The sequence below is a fragment of the Nerophis ophidion genome, linkage group LG28, assembly GCF_033978795.1.
Source record: "Nerophis ophidion isolate RoL-2023_Sa linkage group LG28, RoL_Noph_v1.0, whole genome shotgun sequence".
NCBI lineage: Eukaryota > Metazoa > Chordata > Actinopteri > Syngnathiformes > Syngnathidae > Nerophis > Nerophis ophidion.
The window spans coordinates 12,201,247-12,221,247 of NC_084638.1; the positions used below are offsets into that span (position 1 = coordinate 12,201,247).

The 20,001-nt window shown below is 32.4% G+C and overlaps 1 protein-coding gene across 1 annotated transcript in view; it reads left to right on the plus strand.

Moving 5' to 3' along the window:
• Positions 1-240, plus strand: part of LOC133545600 (solute carrier family 22 member 13-like) — a 7,651-nt gene extending 7,411 nt beyond the window's left edge. The window contains exon 5 of the mRNA XM_061891342.1: positions 1-240. This exon is cut by the window's left edge and continues 184 nt beyond it. The gene's annotated coding sequence lies outside the window, so the exon portion shown is untranslated.
• The last annotated feature ends 19,761 nt before the right edge of the window (positions 241-20,001 follow it).

A 20,001-nucleotide genomic window follows, 5' to 3' on the forward strand; every position in this document is an offset into this window, starting at 1 on the left:
TTTTCCAGAGTCATATTTGAAAATAGCTAATGTTTTTCCATTTGTGCTCTTTATGGTTGGCTGCTAAGTAGTGTGCATGTGTTAACCTTGAAGCTGTAGGAATGAGGCGAGTGGCGATTGGCGTATTGAAAAAGACAAAACTTCTGGAAGGTTTTCAGACCAAATTAGGCGATGCGAATTGAATGTGTTGTTTTTTAGGTTGGTCTCTCCAAAGCTTTGGAATAAATTGCAAAATACCTATTCTGTTCTGGGTTTCATTTAAAATCAGCTTATGTGTCATCAAAAGAACTTGGGGTTGACCAGCAACTTAAATTACCTCGTAGGGACATCTGGTCCAAACGCAACACTATCCAGAGTGGGTCATACTGGTAAGCTCATGGCATGGTAACTTATAAATAACGACAACTTCAGATTGTTTTCTTTGTTTGAAAATAGAAGAAGCACAATTGATCACACATGAAGTTAGAAGGGGATATACAGTATCTTCCATCCATCCAACCATCCATCTACTTACGCTTATCCGAGGTTGGTGATCGGGGGCAGCAGCCTAAGCAGCGAACCCCAGACTTCCCTCTCCCCAGCAGCTACGTCCAGCTTTTACCGGGGGATCCCGAGGCGTTCCCAGGCCAGCCGGGAGACATAGTTTTCATTGACAAATTGACAAGACAAGCTTTATTTTGTCCATTCCCACATGTACAAGACAGAAAAGAACTGAAATTACGTTTTCGGCACAGTCCTGCTAAGAGCAGACATACGTTACAGGGGGGACAAGACAGGACCGCCAATGGATCAGCCACTTACGGCGCTCCTTAGAAAGGTAAGAAAAGGGTGACATTGGGAGAGGGGGGGAGTAAAAAAAAAAATATCAGTTTAAGGCTAGACCCTCAGGAGGGGTCCAGACTGAGTCCAAGGAAAAAACCTGACATAGCATGGCACCACATAAACATGTTACATGTAATGACACCAACTTGCAACAAACCGGGGGGGGGGGGGGGGGGGGAGTTGAGGCCCTGGAGGCCGGCTGCCGCTATAGAGCACTACTCAGCCATACACAACCCCAGAGGAATTAAGCGGTGGTGAAGGTGTTGATTTGGGGGGGGGGGGGGGGGGGGGGGGGCGGGTGCATGAATCCCCAATTAACTTGGGAAAGATGTTGAAATGTTTTTGTGCACTGGGGCCGATCTCAAAGTTCCACACCTACGTGTCCTGGGTCTTCCCCGTGGCCTCCTACCGGTGGACGTGCCCTAAACACCTCCCTAGGGAGGCGTTCGGGTGGCATCCTGACCAGATTCCCGAACCACCTCATCTGGCTAATATCCATGTGGAGGAGCAGCGGCTTTACTTTGAGCTCCTCTCGGATGGCAGAGCTTCTCAATCGATTTCTAAGGGAGAGCCTCGGCGGAGGAAACTCATTTTGGCCGCTTGTACCCTTGATCTTGTCCCTTTGGTCATAACCCAAAGCTCATGACCATAGGTGAGGATGGGAACGTAGATCGAACGGTAAATTGAGAGCTTTGCCTTCCGGCTCAGCTCCTTCTTCACCACAACGGATCGTTATTTAAACATAACTCTTACACCACACATGAAAAATGGCTAATAATGCCTGAAATAATGCATCCTTGGGAGTTTTACTCGAAACATATGCTTTTTTAAATCTTGCAAATGCAAAAAGTAGTTTTTTACTCACTATGACTATAATAGTCTTAGAATCCTGAGATAATGCGAAAAAAGCAATAAAAATCTATTCACACAAATTAAAAATGGCTAATAATGTCTAGAGATGTGTATTTTTGTTAGTTGTACTAGAAAAATTTTCTTTTGTAAGGTTTACAAAGACACAGGTTAGTTTTTTTATTCAATATAACAGTGTAACTGTCATACTAAATATGAAAGGTTTATAATCATAACTCCAAAACCAAACATGAAAGTTGTCTAAAAAAGCCTGTAATATTAAATTTATGTGAGTTTTACCCGAATGAGGTATTTTGGAAAGAATCACAAATACAAAAATTAGGTTTTACTGGCCTCATATTGGCCACACTCACAATGACAGTTTTTGAAACATAACTCCAAAAGTAGAAATGCAAAATGTCTAATAATGCCTGAAGAAATGTATCTTTGACGGTTTTACTGGAAAAAAAACATTTGGTAAGGTTTGCAAAATAGAAAGTAATTTTTTACTAAATTTGACAGCAATGTACTTAGAATCCTGAGATAATGCGAAAAAAGCAATACAAATATATTCCAACATAATTTCTAATCCAAACATGCAAAATGTCTAAAAATGCCTGTGATATTGAATACATGTGAGTTTTACTAGATACAGTTGTTTTTCTATGGTTTGCAAATACAACCATGAGGTTTTACTCAATATGACTGTATACTGTAACACTCAACATGACAGTTATTTAAACATAACTCCTACACCAGACATGAAAAATGGCTAATAATGCCTGAAATAATGCATCTGGGAGTTTTACTCGAAACATATGCTTTTTTAAATCTTGAAAATGCAAAAAAATGTTTTTTACTCAACATGACTATAATAGTCTTAGAATCCTGAGATAATGCGAAAAAAGCAATAAAATGTATTCACACATAACTTCTAAACAACACATTAAAAATGACTAATAATGTCTAGAGATGTGTATTTTTGTAAGTTGTACTAGAAAAAATGATCTTTTGTAAGGTTTGCAAAGACACAAGTTAGTTCTTTTATTCAATATAACAGTGTAACTGTCATACTAAATATAAAAGGTTTATAATCATAACTCCAAAACCAAACATGAAATTTGTCTACCAAAGTCTGTAATATTGAATTTATGTGAGTTTTACCAGAATCAGGTATTTTGGAAAGAATCACATATACAAAAATTTGGTTTTACTGGCCTCATATTGGTCACACTCAAAATGACAGTTTTTGAAACATAACTCCAAAAGTAGGAATGCAAAATGTCTAATAATGCCTGAAGAAATGTATCTTTGAGAGTTTTACTGAAAAAAAAAAACATTTGGTAAAGTTTGCAAAAACAGAAAGTAATTTTTTACTAAATTTGACAGCAATGTACCTAGAATTCTGAGATAATGCGAAAAAAGCAATAAAAATGTATTCCAACATAATTCCTAATCCAAACGTGCAAAGTGTCTAAAAATGCCTGTGATATTGAATACATGTGAGTTTTACTAGATACAGTTGTTTTTCTATGTTTTGCAAATACAAAAATGAGGTATTGCTCAATATGACTGTATACTGTAACACTCAATATGACAGTTATTTAAACATAACTCCTACACCACACATGAAAAATGGCTAATAATGCCTGAAATAATGCATCCTTGGGAGTTTTACTCGAAACATATGCTTTTTTAAATCTTGCAAATGCAAAAAGTAGTTTTTTACTCAATATGACTATAATAGTCTTAGAATCCTGAGATAATGCGAAAAAAGCAATAAAAATGTATTCACACATAACTTCTAAACAACACATTAAAAATGGCTAATAATGTCTAGAGATATGTATTTTTGTTAGTTGTACTAGAAAAATGATCCTTTGTAAGGTTTGCAAAGACACAAGTTAGTTTTTTTATTCAATATAACAGTGTAACTGCCTTACTAAATATGAAAGGTTTATAATCATAACTCCAAAACCAGTTCATCTGCCCTTTCTTTTCTTTTTCTTCTATGTCCCACTCTCCCTTGTGGAGGGGGTCCGGTCCGATCCGGTGGCCATGTACTGCTTGCCTGTGTATCGGCTGGGGACATCTCTGCGCTGCTGATCCGCCTCCGCTTGGGATGGTTTCCTGCTGGCTCCGCTGTGAACGGGAATCTCGCTGCTGTGTTGGATCCGCTTTGGACTGGACTCTCGCGACTGTGTTGGATCCATTGTGGATTGAACTTTCACAGTATCATGTTAGACCCGCTCGACATCCATTGCTTTCCTCCTCTCTAAGGTTCTCATAGTCATTATTGTCACCGACGTCCCACTGGGTCATTATTGTCACCGATGTCCCACTGGGTGTGAGTTTTCCTTGCCCTTATGTGGGCCTACCGAGAATGTCGTGGTGGTTTGTGCAGCCCTTTGAGACACTAGTGATTTAGGGCTATATAAGTAAACATTGATTGATTGAAACATGAAATTTGTCTAAAAAACTCTGTAATATTGAATTTATGTGAGTTTTACCAGAATCAGGTATTTTGGAAAGAATCACAAATACAAAAATTAGGTTTTACTGGCCTCATATTGGTCACACTCAAAAGGACAGTTTTTGAAACATAACTCCAAAAGTAGAAATGCAAAATGTCTAATAATGCCTGAAAAATGTATCTTTGACAGTTTTACTGGGAAAAAAAACATTTGGTAAGGTTTGCAAAAACGGAAAGTAATTTTTTACTAAATTTGACAGCAATGTACTTAGAATCCTGAGATAATGCGAAAAAAGCAAAAAAAATATATTCCAACCTAATTCCTAATCCAAACGTGCAAAATGTCTAAAAATGCCTGTGATATTGAATACATGTGAGTTTTACTAGATACAGTTGTTTTTCTGTTTTGCAAATACAAAAATGAGGTTTTACTCAATATGACTGTATACTGTAACACTCAATATGACAGTTATTTAAACATAACTCCTACACCACATATGAAAAAATTACTAATAATGCCTGAAATAATGCATCTTTGGGAGTTTTACTGGAAACATATGCTTTTTTAAATCTTGCAATTACAAAAAGTAGTTTTTTACTCAATATGACTATAATAGTCTTACAATCCTGAGATAATGCGAAAAAAGCAATAAAAATGTATTCAAACATAACTTCTAAACAACACATTAAAAATGGCTAATAATGTCTAGAGATATGTATTTTTGTTAGTTGTACTGGAAAAATGATCTTTTGTAAGGTTTGCAAAGACACAAGTTAGTTTTTTTATTCAATATAACAGTGTGACTGTCAACCTAAATATGAAAGGTTTATAATCATAACTCCAAAACCAAACATGAACTTTGTCTAAAAAAGCCTGTAATATTGAATTTATGTGAGTTTTACCCAAATCATGTATTTTGGAAAGAATCACAAATACAAAAATTAGGTTTTACTGGCCTCATATTGGTCACACTCAAAATGACAGTTTTGGAATCATAACTCCAAAAGTAGAAATGCAAAATGTCTAATAATGCCTGAAGAAATGCATCTTTGAGAGTTTTACTGGAAAAAAACATTTGGTAAGGTTTGCAAAAACAGAAAGTTATTTTTTACTAAATTTGACAGCAATGTACCTAGAATCCTGAGATAATGCGAAAAAAGCAATAAAAATGTATTCCAACATAATTCCTAATCCAAACGTGCAAAATGTCTAAAAATGCCTGTGATATTGAATACATGTGAGTTTTACTAGATACAGTTGTTTTTCAATGGTTTGCAAATACAAAAATGAGGTTTTACTCAATATGACTGTATACTGTAACACTCAATATGACAGTTATTTAAACATAACTCCTACACCACACTTGAAAAATGGCTAATAATGCCTGAAATAATGCATCTTTGGGAGTTTTACTCGAAACATATTTATTTTTAAATCTTGTAAATGCAAAAAGTAGTTTTTTACTCAATATGACTATAATGTTTTTAGAATCCTGAGATAAAGCGAAAAAAGCAATAAAAATGTATTCACACATAACTTCTAAACAACACATTAAAAATGGCTAATAATGTCTAGAGATGTGTATTTTTGTAAGTTGTACTAGAAAAATTATCTTTTGTAAGGTTTGCAAAGACACAAGTTAGTTTTTTTATTCAATATAACAGTGTAACTGTCTTACTAAATATGAAAGGTTTATAATCATAACTCCAAAACCAAACATGAAATTTGTCAAACAAAAAGCCTGTAATATTGAATCAGGTATTTTGGAAAGAATCACAAATACAAAAATTAGGTTTTACTGGCCTCATATTGGTCACACTCAAAATGACAGTTTTTGAAACATAACTCCAAAAGTAGAAATGCAAAATGTCTAATAATGCCTGAAGAAATATATCTTTGAGAGTTTTACTGGAAAAAAAACATTTGGTAAGGTTTGCAAAAACAGAAAGTCATTTTTTACTAAATTTGACAGTAATGTACTTAGAATCCTGAGATAATAAGAAAAAAGCAATAAAAATGTATTCCAACATAATTTCTTATCAAAACGTGAAAAATGTCTAAACATGCCTGTGATATTGAATACATGTGAGTTTTACTACAAACAGTTGTTTTTCTATGATTTGCAAATACAAAAATGAGGTTTTGCTCAATATGACTGTATACTGTAACACTCAATATGACAGTTATTTAAACATAACTCCTACACCACACTTGAAAAATGGCTAATAATGCCTGAACTAATGCATCTTTGGGAGTTTTACTCGAAACATATGCTTTTTTAAATCTTGCAAATGCAAAAAGTAGTTTTTTACTCAATATGACTATAATAGTCTTAGAATCCTGAGATCATGCGAAAAAAGCAATAAAAATGTATTCACACATAACTTCTAAACAACACATTAAAAATGGCTAATAATGTGTAGAAATGTGTATTTTTGTTAGTTGTACTAGAAAAATGATCTTTCGTAAGGTTTGCAAAGACACAAGTTAGTTTTTTTATTCAACATAACAGTGTAACTGTCATACTAAATATGAAAGGTTTATAATCATAACTCCAAAACCAAACATGAAAGTTGTCTAAAAAAGCCTGTAATATTAAATTTATGTGAGTTTTACCCGAATCAGGTATTTTGGAAAGAATCACATATACAAAAATTTGGTTTTACTGGCCTCATATTGGTCACACTCAAAATGACAGTTTTTGAAACATAACTCCAAAAATACACATGCAAAATGTCTAATAATGCCTGAAGAAATGCATCTTCGAGAGTTTTCCTGAAAAAAAAAACATTTGGTAAGGTTTGCAAAAACGAAATTTGATTTGTTACTCAATTTGACAGTAATGTACTTAGAATCCTGAGATAATGCGAAAAAAGCAATAAAAAATTTATTCAAACATAACTTCTAAACAACACATGCAAAATGGCTAATAATAGCTAGAGATATGTTTTTTTGTTAGTTGTACTAGAAAAATGATCTTTTGTAAGGTTCACTGTAAAAAAAAAAATCAAATTTTTATGGTTAGTTTACTCTAAATTTCTACTGTATTTTTTCAATTTTTTTAGATAGGTTATAAAACTGTAGAATTCAAGACATTTTCTGTAAATAAACAAACCGCCTGTTATTTTGAATAATATACCAGTAATGACGAACTATGTATATTCCTATTTTTTTACAGAAAAATACCAAATTAATCATACATATCATTTTCTGGTTTCTCAAATTACTTTCAATTTCATGTAAAATTACAGTAATTAACTTTAATTAAATATGTAGCTTGTTATATAAAAGTATTTGTCCTTACTAACAATCTAAAAGTTGTATATGTAATTTTATGGTTAATCAAATTTTTTTAATATTTATGTGTATTTTCACATTCAAGGCGAAAAATATATGTAGCCTCTTATAAAAGGTTTATGCTCAAACTAACTATTACATTTTTTTCCCTGTAATATGACATACATGAGTGACTGCAAGACATACTTAATCAACAGTCAACAGCCTTACAAATCACACTGACGGTGGCCGTACAAACGACTTTAACAATGTAACAAATATGCGCCACACTGTGGAGCCACATCAAACAAGACTGACAAACACATTTCAGGAGAACATCGTCACCGTAACACAACATTAACACAACAGAAACAATTCCTAGAATTCCATGTGTTACAATATACACCCTCACCACCTAACCCCGCCCAGCTCAACCAACGCACGGAGGGGGGCGGTGATGTTTTGAGGCACGGGGTTGGGCGGTAGCGGGATTGTAGCCCGGAAGAGTCAGCGCTGCATGGGCTTCTGGGTATTTGTTATGTTGTGTTTATGTTTTATTACAGTGAGGATGTTTTCCTGAAATGTGTTTATCATTCTTGTTCGATGTGGGTTCACAGTGTCGTGCATATTTGTAACAATGTCAAAGTTGTTTGTACAGCCACAGTCAGTGTGACCTGTGTGGCTGTTGACCAAGTATATCTTGCAGTCACTTTTCAAATGAACGACAAAACCGTGCTCATCACATGCCTCAATTGGCACGCTGATGATTTGATGAATGAGCGTTCAATAAAACCCACCACGGTATTACGTGTCATATTCGCCCGGCCAAACTTTGAGTCAACCCTACATGAGGGTCAGTGAAATTCTTTTGGTGAAATGATAGGAATGGTAAGTATGTAGCTAGGGTGGGATAGCCATTCATGCAAAGTTAACCCACTTTGTATCAATTTCCTGCATCCAGTGGCCCCCTGCTAAAGTCAAAGAGACACCCCTGATCCTAACAATTCAGAAAAAATCTGTTAAACAATGGTATTTTCCTGTGGAACCGCCAGCATTGTCACTTCACTAAAGGTTGATCGTAATAATTTGGAAAAACTCTGAAGAATAAAGTTTTTTTTTTTCTCCGGAACTGTTTGCATCGTCACTTTATTAAAGGTGGTTGATCTTAATAATTTAGTAAAAATCTGTAAAATTACGATATTTCTCCCCAAAACATTTCATGAAAATTTCTGTAAATATAATATTTTTGATCATTATTTGGTTTACAATGTTTTACTTTAGTTTTATGTTTTTTGTTTGGCAGCCATAGCTGCCAGTAAATGACCGTTTTTTTACCAAATTTATTTTTACAACCAACGCATGGAGGGGGGCGGTGATGTTTTGGGGCGCGGGGTTGGGTGGTAGCAGGGGTGTAGCCCGGAAGAGTCAGCGCTGCATGGGCTTGTGGGTATTTGTTATGTTATGTTGTGTTTATGTTTTGTTACAGTGAGGATGTTTTCCTGAAATGTGTTTATCATTCTTGTTCGATGTGGATTCACAGTGTGGTGCATATTTTGTAACAGTGCTAAAGTTGTTTGTACAGCCACCAGCAGTGTGACCTGTGTGGCTGTTGACCAAGTATGTCTTGCAGTCATTATCACATGCATGACAATACTGTGCACATCACACTCATCAGTAGGCATGCTGATGATTTGGTGAATGAGCGTATAAAAAGTCAACCGGCCAGACTTTGGGTCAATCCTACATGAGGGTCAGTAAAATTCTCACAGTGAAATGGTAGGATTGGTAAGTATGTTGCTAGGGTGGGGTAGCCATTCATGCAAGGTGAATCCTCTTTGCATCAAGTTCCTGCATCCATTGGCCCCCCACTAAAGTCAATGAGACACCCCTGATCCTAACAATTCAAAAAAAATCTAAAAAACAATGGTATTTTTCTGTGGAACCTCCAGCATTGTCACATCACTAAAAGTGGTTGATCGTAATAATTTGGAAAAACTCTTTAGAATAAAGGTATTTTTCTGCAGAACTGTTTGCATCGTCACTTTATTAAAGGTGGTTGATCTTAATAATTTAGTAAAAATCTGTAAAATTACGATATTTCACCCCAACACATTTCATGAAATTTTCTGTAAATATAATATTTTTGATCATTATTTGGTTTACAATGTTTTACTTTAGTTTTATGTTTTTTGTTTGGCAGCCATAGCTGCCAGTAAATGACCGTTTTTTTACCAAATTTATTTTTACAGTGTTTGCAAAGATAAAAGTTAGTTTTTTAATTCAATATAACAGTAAAACTGTCATATTAAATATGAAAGGTTAATAAACATAACTCCAAAACCAAACATGAAATCTGTCTAAAAAAGCCTGTAATATTGACTTTATGTGAGTTTTACCTGAATTAGGTATTTTGGAAAGGTTCACGAATACAAAAATTTGGTTTTACTGGCCTCACATTGGTCACACTCAATAAGACAGTTTTTGAACCCTATCTCCAAAAATACACATGCAAAATAAAAAAAATGCCTGAAGAAATGTATCTTTGTGAGTTTTACTGGATAAAAAAAACATTTTGTAAGGTTTGCAAAAACAAAAAGAAATGTTTTACCCAATTTGACAGTAATGTACTTAAAATCCTGAGATAATGCAAAAAGAGCAATAAAAATGTATTCCAACATAATTCCTAATCCAAACGTGCAAAATGTCTAAAAAATGCCTGTGATATTGAATCCATGTGAGTTTTACTAGATACAGTTGATTTTCTATGGTTTGCAAATCCAAAATTTAGGTTTTACTCAATATGACTGTATACTGTAACACTCAATATGACAGTTATTTAAACATAACTCCTACACCACACATGAAAAATGGCTAATAATGCCTGAAATAATGCATCTTTGGGAGTTTTACTCGAAACGATTGCTTTTTTAAATCTTTGTAATGCAAAAAATTGTTGTTTTACTCAAAATGACAATAATGTTCTTGGAATCCTGAGATAATGCGAAAAAAGCAATAAAAATGTATTCAAACATAACTTCTAAACAACACATGCAAAATGGCTAATAATAGCTAGAGATATGTTTTTTTGTTAGTTGTACTAGAAAAATGATCTTTTGTAAGGTTTGCAAAGACAAAAGTTAGTTTTTTTATTCAATATAACAGTGTAACTGTCATACTAAATATGAAAGGTTTATAATCATAACTCCAAAACCAAATATGAAATTTGTCTTAAAAAGCCTTTAATATTGAATTTATGTAAGTTTTACCAAAATCAGGTATTTTGGAAAGAATCACAAATACAAATATTATATTTTACTGGCCTCATATTGGTCACACTCAAAATGACAGTTTTTGAAACATGACTCCAAAAATACACATGCAAAATATCTAATAATGCCCGAAGAAATAGATCTTCGAGAGTTTTCCTGAAAAAACCCATTTGGTAAGGTTTGCAAAAACAAAATTTGATTTGTTACTCAATTTGACAGTAATGTACTTAGAATCCTGAGATAATGCGAAAAAAGCAATAACAATGTATTCCAACATAATTCTAAATCCAAACGTGCAAAATGTCTAAAAATGCCTGTGATATTGAATACTTGTGAGTTTTACTAGATACAGTTGTTTTTCAATGGTTTGCAAATAAAAAAAATAGGTTTTACTCAATATGACTGTATACTGTAACACTCAATATGACAGTTATTTAAACATAACTCCTACACCACACATGAAAAATGGCTAATAATGCCTGAAATAATGCATCTTTGGGAGTTTTACTCGAAACGATTGCTTTTTTAAATCTTTGTAATGCAAAAAATTGTTGTTTTACTCAAAATGACAATAATGTTCTTGGAATCCTGAGATAATGCGAAAAAAGCAATAAAAATGTATTCAAACATAACTTCTAAACAACACATGCAAAATGGCTAATAATGCCTAGAGATATGTTTTTTTGTTAGTTTTAGTAGAAAAATGATCTTTGGTAAGGTTTGCAAATACACAAGTTAGTTTTTTTATTCAACATAACAGTGTAACTGTCATACTAAATATGAAAGGTTTATAATCATAACTCCAAAACCAAATATGAAATTTGTCTTAAAAAGCCTTTAATATTGAATTTATGTAAGTTTTAGCAGAATCAGGTATTTTGGAAAGAATCACAAATACAATTATTAGATTTTACTGGCCTCATATTGGTCACACTCAAAATGACAGTTTTTGAAACATAACTCCAAAAATACACATGCAAAATGTCTAATAATGCCTGAAGAAATGCATCTTCGAGAGTTTTCCTGAAAAAAAAACATTTGGTAAGGTTTGCAAAAACAAAATTTGATTTGTTACTCAATTTGACAGTAATGTACTTAGAATCCTGAGATAATGCGAAAAAAGCAATAAAAATGTATTCCAACATAATTCCTAATCCAAACGTGCAAAATGTCTAGAAATGCCTGTGATATTGAATATTTGTGAGTTTTACTAGATACAGATGTTTTTCTATGGTTTGCAAATACAAAAATGAGGTTTTACTCTATATGACTGTATACTGTAACACTATGAGTGTTACAGTATACAGTCATATTGACTAATTCCACTTTTCACGTTTGGATTAGGAATTATGTTGGAATACATTTTTATTGCTTTATTCGCATTATCTCAGGATTCTAAGTACATTACTGTCAAATTGAGTAAAACATTACTTTTTGTTTTTGCAAACGGTACCAAATGTTTTTTTTTCGGGAAAACTCTCAAAGATGCATTTCTTCAGGCATTATTAGACATATTGCATGTGTATTTTTGGAGTTATGTTTCATAAACTGACATTTTGAGTTTGACCAATATGAGGCCAGTAAAACCTGATTTTTGTATTTTTGAACCTTTCCAAAATACCTGATTCAGGTCAAACTCACATAAATTCAATATTACAGGCTTTTTTAGACAAAGTTCGTGTTTGGTTTTGGAGTTATGATTATAAACCTTTCATGTTTAGGTTGACAGTCACACTGTTATATTGAATAAAAAAACTAACTTGTGTCTTTAGAAACCTTACAAAAGATCATTTTTCTAGTACTACTAACAAAAATACATATCTCTAGGCATTATTAGCCATTTTGCATGTGTTGTTTAAAAGTTATGTTTGAATACATTTTTATTGCTTTTTTCGCATTATCTCAGGATTCTAAGAACATTATAGTCATGTTGGGTAAAAAACTACTTTTTGCATTTGCGAGATTTAAAAAAGCATATGTTTCGAGTAAAATTCCCAAAGATGCATTATTTCAGGCATTATTAGCCATTTTCCATGTGTGGTGTAGGAGTTATGTTTAAATAACTGTCATATTGAGTGTTACAGTATACAGTCATATTGAGTAGTACCTCATTTTTGTATTTGCAAACCATAGAAAAACAACTGTATCTAGTAAAACTCACATGTATTCAATATCACAGGCATTTTTAGACACTTTGCACGTTTGGATTAGGAATTATGTTGGAATACATTTTTATTGCTTTATTCGCATTATCTCAGGATTCTAAGTACATTACTGTCAAATTGAGTAAAACATTACTTTTTGTTTTTGCGAACGGTACCAAATGTTTTTTTTTTCAGGAAAACTCTCAAAGATGCATTTCTTCAGGCATTTTTAGACATATTGCATGTGTATTTTTGGAGTTATGTTTCATAAACTGACATTTTGAATTTGACCAATATGAGGCCAGTAAAACCTGATTTTTGTATTTTTGAACCTTTCCAAAATACCTGATTCAGGTCAAACTCACATAAATTCAATATTACAGGTTTTTTTAGACAAATTTCATGTTTGGTTTTGGAGTTATGATTATAAACCTTTCATATTTAAGTTGACAGTCACACTGTTATATTGAATAAAACAACTAATTTGTGTCTTTGCAAACCTTACAAAAGATCATTTTTCTAGTACAACTAACAAAAAAACATATCTCTGGGCATTATTAGCCATTTTGCATGTGTTGTTTAGAAGTTATGTTTGAATACATTTTTATTGCTTTTTTCGCATTATCTCAGGATTGTAAGACTATTATAGTCGTATTGAGTAAAAAACTACTTTTTGCATTTGCAAGATTTAAAAAAGCATATGTTTCGAGTAAAACTCCCAAAGATGCATTATTTCAGGCATTATTAGCCATTTTTCATGTGTGGTGTAGGAGTTATGTTTAAATAACTGTCATATTGAGTGTTACAGTATACAGTCATATCGAGTAATACCTCATTTTTGTATTTGCAAACTATAGAAAAACAACTGTATCTAGTAAAACTCACATGTATTCAATATCACAGGCATTTTTAGAAATTTTGCACTTTTGGATTAGGAATTATGTTGGAATACATTTTTATTGCTTTTTTCGCATTATATCAGGATTCTAAGTACATTACTGTCAAATTGAGTAACAAATCAAATTTTGTTTTTGCAAACCTTACCAAATGTTTTTTTTTTCAGGAAAACTCTCGAAGATGCATTTCTTCAGGCATTATTAGACTATTTGCATGTGTATTTTTGGAGTTATGTTTCAAAAACTGTAATTTTGAGTGTGACCAATATGAGGCCAGTAAAATCTAATATTTGTATTTGTGATTCTTTCCAAAATACCTGATTCTGGTAAAACTTACATAAATTCAATATTAAAGGCTTTTTAAGACAAATTTCATATTTGGTTTTGGAGTTATGATTATAAACCTTTCATATTTAGTATGACAGTTACACTGTTATATTGAATAAAAAAAACTAATTTGTGTCTTTGCAAACCTTACAAAAGATCATTTTTCTAGTAAAACTAACAAAAAAACATCTCTGGGCATTATTAGCCATTTTGCGTGTGTTGTTTAGAAGTTATGTTTGAATACATTTTTATTGCTTTTTTCGCATTATCTCAGGATTGTAAGACTATTATAGTCGTATTGAGTAAAAAACTACTTTTTGCATTTGCAAGATTTAAAAAAGCATATGTTTCGAGTAAAACTCCCAAAGATGCATTATTTCAGGCATTATTAGCCATTTTCCATGTGTGGTGTAGGAGTTATGTTTAAATAACTGTCATATTGAGTGTTACAGTGTACAGTCATATTGAGTAAAACCTCATTTTTGTATTGCAAACCATAGAAAAACAACTGTATCTAGTAAAACTCACATGTATTCAATATCACAGGCATTTTTAGACATTTTGCACGTTTGGATTAGGAATTATGTTGGAATACATTTGTATTGCTTTTTTCGCATTATCTCAGGATTCTAAGTACATTACTGTCAAATTGAGTAACAAATCAAATTTTGTTTTTGCAAACCTTACCAATTTTTTTTTTTCAGGAAAACTCTCGAAGATGCATTTCTTCAGGCATTTTTAGACATTTTGCATGTGTATTTTTGAAATTATGTTTCAAAAACTGTCATTTTGAGTGTGACCAATATGAGGCCAGTAAAATCTAATATTTGTATTTGTCAACCTTTCCAAAATACCTGATTCTGCTAAAACTTACATAAATTCAATATTAAGAGGCTTTTTAAGACAAATTTCATATTTGGTTTTGGAGTTATGATTATAAACCTTTTTCAGGAAAACTCTCAAAGATGCATTTCTTCAGGCATTATTAGACATTTTACATGTGTATTTTTGGAGTTATGTTTCAAAAACTGTCATTTTGAGTGTGATCAATATGAGGCCAGTAAAATCTAATATTTGTATTTGTCAACCTTTCCAAAATACCTGATTCTGCTAAAACTTACATAAAATTCAATATTAAAGCTTTTTAAGACAAATTTCATGTTTGGTTTTGGAGTTATGATTATAAACCTTGTTGTTTAGAAGTTATATTTGAATAGATTTTTATTGCTTTTTTCGCATTATCTCAGGATTCTAAGAACATTATTGTCATATTGAGTAAAAAACTACTTTTTGCATTTGCAAGATTTAAAAAAGCATTTTTCGAGTAAAACTCCCAAAGATGCATTATTTCAGGCTTTATTAGCCATTTTTCATGTGTGGTGTAGGAGTTATGTTTAAAAAACTGTCATTGAGTGGTACAGTATACAGTAATATTGAGTAAAACCTCATTCTTGTATTTGCAAACCATTGAAAAACAAATGTATCTAGTAAAACTCACAAGTATTCAATATCACAGGCATTTTTAGACATTTTGCACGTTTTGATTAGGCGTTATCCTGGAATACATTTTTATTGCTTTTTTCGCATTATCTCAGGATTCTAAGTACATTGCCGTCAAATTGAGTAAAAAATAAAATGTTGTTTTTGCAAACCTCACCAAATGTTTTTTTTTTTTTCAGGAAAACTCTCAAAGATGCATTTCTTCAGGCATTATTAGACATTTTGCCTGTGTATTTTTGGAGTTATGTTTCAAAAACTGTCATTTTGAGTGTGACCAATATGAGGCCGGTAAAATCTAATTTTTGTATTTTTGATTCTTTCCAAAATACCTGATTCTGCTAAAACTCACATACATTCAATATTACAGGCATTTTTAGACAAATTTCATGTTTGGGTTTGGAGTTATGATTATAAACCTTTCATATTTAGTATGACAGTCACACTGTTATATTGAATAAAAAAACTAACTTGTGTCTTTGCAAACCTTACAAAAGGTAATTTTTCGAGGACAACTAACAAAAATACATATCTCTAGGCATTATTAGCCATTTTTCATGCGTTGTTTAGAAATTATGTTTGAATACAATTTTATTGCTTTTTTCGCATTATCTCAGGATTCTAAGAACATTATAGTCATATTGAGTAAAAAATTACTTTTTGCATTTGCAAGATTTAAAAAAGCATATGTTTCGAGTAAATCTCCAAAAGATGCATTTTTTCAGGCATTATTAGCCATTTATCATGTGTGGTGTAGGAGTTATGTTTAAATAACTGTCATATTGAGTGTTACAGTATACAGTCATATTGAGTAAAACCTCATTTTTGTATTTGCAGACCATTGAAAAACAACTGTATCAATTAAAACCCACAAGTATTCGATATCACAGGCATTTTTAGACATTTTGCACGTTTGGATTAGGAATTATGCTGGAATACATTTTTATTGCTTTTTTCGCATTATCTCAGGATTCTAAGTACGTTACTGTCAAATTGAGTAACAAATCAAATTTCGTTTTTGCAAACCTTACCAAATGTTTTTTTTTTTTCGGGAAAACTCTCAAAGATGCATTTCTTCAGGCATTATTAGACATTTTGCATGTGTATTTTTGGAGTTATGTTTCAAAAACTGTCATTTTGAGTGTGACCAATATGAGGCCAGTAAAATGTAATTTTTGTATTTGTGATTCTATACAAAATACCTGATTCTGCTAAAACTCACATAAATTCAATATTACAGGCTTTTTTAGACAAATTGCACGTTTGGATTAGGAATTATGTTGGAATACATTTTTATTGCTCTTTTTGCATTATCTCAGGATTTTAAGTACATTACTGTCAAATTGGGTAAAACATTTCTTTTTGTTTTTGCAAACCTTACAAAATGTTTTTTTTCCCAGTAAAACTCACAAATATACATTTCTTCAGGAATTTTTTTGTAATTTTGCATGTGTATTTTTGGAGATATGGTTCAAAAACTGTCTTATTGAGTGTGACCAATGTGAGGCCAGTAAAACCAAATTGTTGTTATTGTGAACCCTTCCAAAATACCTAATTCAGGTAAAACTCACATAAAGTCAATATTACAGGCTTTTTCAGACAGATGTCATGTTTGGTTTTGGAGTTATGTTTATGAACCTTTCATATTTAGTATGACAGTAATACTGTTATATCGAAAAAAAAAACAAAAAACCTTGTATCTTTGAAAACACTGTAAAAAAAATTCTGTAAAAAAACGGTCATTTACTGGCTGCCAAACAAAAACCATAAAATTAAAGTAAAACATTGTAAACCAAATAATGATCAAAAACATTATATTTACAGAAATTTTCATGAAATGTTTTGGGGAGAAATATCGTAATTTTACAGATTTTTACAAAATTATTAAGATCAACCACCTTTAATAAAGTGACGATGCAAACAGTTCTGCAGAAAAATACCTTTATTCTAAAGAGTTTTTCCAAATTATTACGATCAATCACCTTTAGTGAAGTGACAATGCTGGCGGTTCCACAGAAAAATAGCATTGTTTAACAGATTTTTTCTGAATTGTTAGGATCAGGGGTGTCTCATTCACTTTACCGGTGGGCCACTGGATGCAGGAAATTGATACAAAGTGGGTTAACCTTGCATGAATGGCTATCCCAACCTAGCAACGTACTTACCAATCCCACAATTTCACCCCGAGAATTTCACTACCCTCATATAAGATTGACTCGAACCTTGGCCGGGCGAATATGACAAGTACTACCGCGGTGGGCTTTTTTGTACGCTCATTCACCAAATCATCAGCGTGCCAATTGAGGCATGTGATGTGCACGGTATTGTTGTACATATGATAGTGACTGCAAGATATACTTGGTCAACAGCCACACAGGTCACACTGACGGTGGCTGCACAAACAACTTTAACACTGTTACAATTATGCACCACACTGTGAACCCACATTGAACAAGAATGATAAACACATTTCAGGAAAACATCCTCACTGTAATAAAACATAAACACAACATAACAAATACCCACAAAACCATGCAGCGCTATCTCTTCCGGGCTACATCCCCGCTACCACCCAACCCCGCGCCCCAAAACATCACCGCCCCCCTCCGTGCGTTGGTTGAGGTGGGCGGGTTTAGGTGGTGGGGGTGTGTATTGTAACACATGGAATTCTGGGTATTGTTTCTGTTGTGTTAATGTTGTGTTACGGCGAAGATGTTCTCCTGAAATGTGTTTGTCATTCTTGTTTGATGTGGCTCTACAGTGTGGCGCATATTTGTAACATTGCTAAAGTCGTTTGTACGGCCACCGTCAGTGTGATCTGTAAGGCGGTTGACTGTTGATTAAGTATGTCTTGCAGTCATTCATGTATGTCATATTACAGGGAAAAAAATGTAATTGTTAGTTTGAGCATAAACCTTTTATAAGAGGCTACATATATTTTTCGCCTTGAATGTGAAAATACACATAAATATTAAAAAAATTTGGTTTACCTTAAAATTACATATAAAACTTTTAGATTGTTAGTATGGACAAATACTTTTATATAACAAGCTACATATTTATATTAAGTTAATTACTGTAATTTTACATGAAATTGAAAGTAATTTGAGAAAACAGAAAATAATATGTATAATTAATTTGGTATTTTTCTGTAAAAAAATAGGAATATACATAGTTCGTCATTACTGGTATATTATTCAAAATAACAGGCGGTTTGTTTATTTACAGATAATGTCTTGAATTCTACAGTTTTATAACCTATCCAAAAAAATTGAAAAATTACGGTAGAAATTTAGAGTAAACTAACCATAAAAATTGGATTTTTTTTTTTACAGTGAACACTACAAAAGATCATTTTTCTACTACAACTAACAAAGATACACATCTCTAGGCATTATTAGCCGTTTTGCATGTGTTGTTTAAAAGTTGTGTTTGAAAACTTTTTTATTGCTTTTTTCGCATTATCTCAGGATTCCAAGAACATTATTGTCATATTGAGTAAAACAACAATTTTTTGCATTGCAAAGATTTAAAAAAGCAATCGTTTCGAGGAAAACTCCCAAAGATGCATTATTTCAGGCATTATTAGCCATGTGTGGTGTAGGAGTTATGTTTAAATAACTGTCATATTGAGTGTTAAAATATACAGTCATATTGAGTAAAACCTCATTTTTGTATTTGCAAACCATAGAAAATCAACTATATGTAGTAAAACTCACATGGATTCAATATCACAGGCATTTTTAGACATTTTGCACGTTTGGATTAGGAATTTTGTTGGAATACATTTTTATTGCTCTTTTTGCATTATCTCAGGATTTTAAGTACATTACTGTCAAATTGGGTAAATCATTTCTTTTTGTTTTTGCAAACCTTACAGAATGTTTTTTTTTTTATTCAGTAAAACTCACAAAGATACATTTCTTCAGGCATTTTTTTGTAATTTTGCATGTGTATTTTTGGAGATAGGGTTCAAAAACTGTCTTATTGAGTGTGACCAATGTGAGGCCAGTAAAACCAAATTTTTGTATTTGTGAACCTTTCCAAAATACCCAATTCAGGTAAAACTCACATAAAGTCAATATTACAGGCTTTTTTTAGACAGAATTCATGTTTGGTTTTGGAGTTATGTTTATTAACCTTTCATATTTAGTATGACAGTTTTACTTTTATATTGAATAAAAAAACTAACTTTTATCTTTGCAAACACTATAAAAATAAATTTTGTAAAAAAACGGTCATTTACTGGCAGCTACGGCTGCCAAACAAAAACCATAAAACTAAAGTAAAACATTGTAAACCAAATAATGATCAAAACATTATATTTACAGAAATGTTCATGAAATGTTTTGGGGAGAAATATCGTAATTTTACAGATTTTTACAAAATTATTAAGATCAACCACCTTTAATAAAGTGACGATGCAAACAGTTCTGCAGAAAAATAA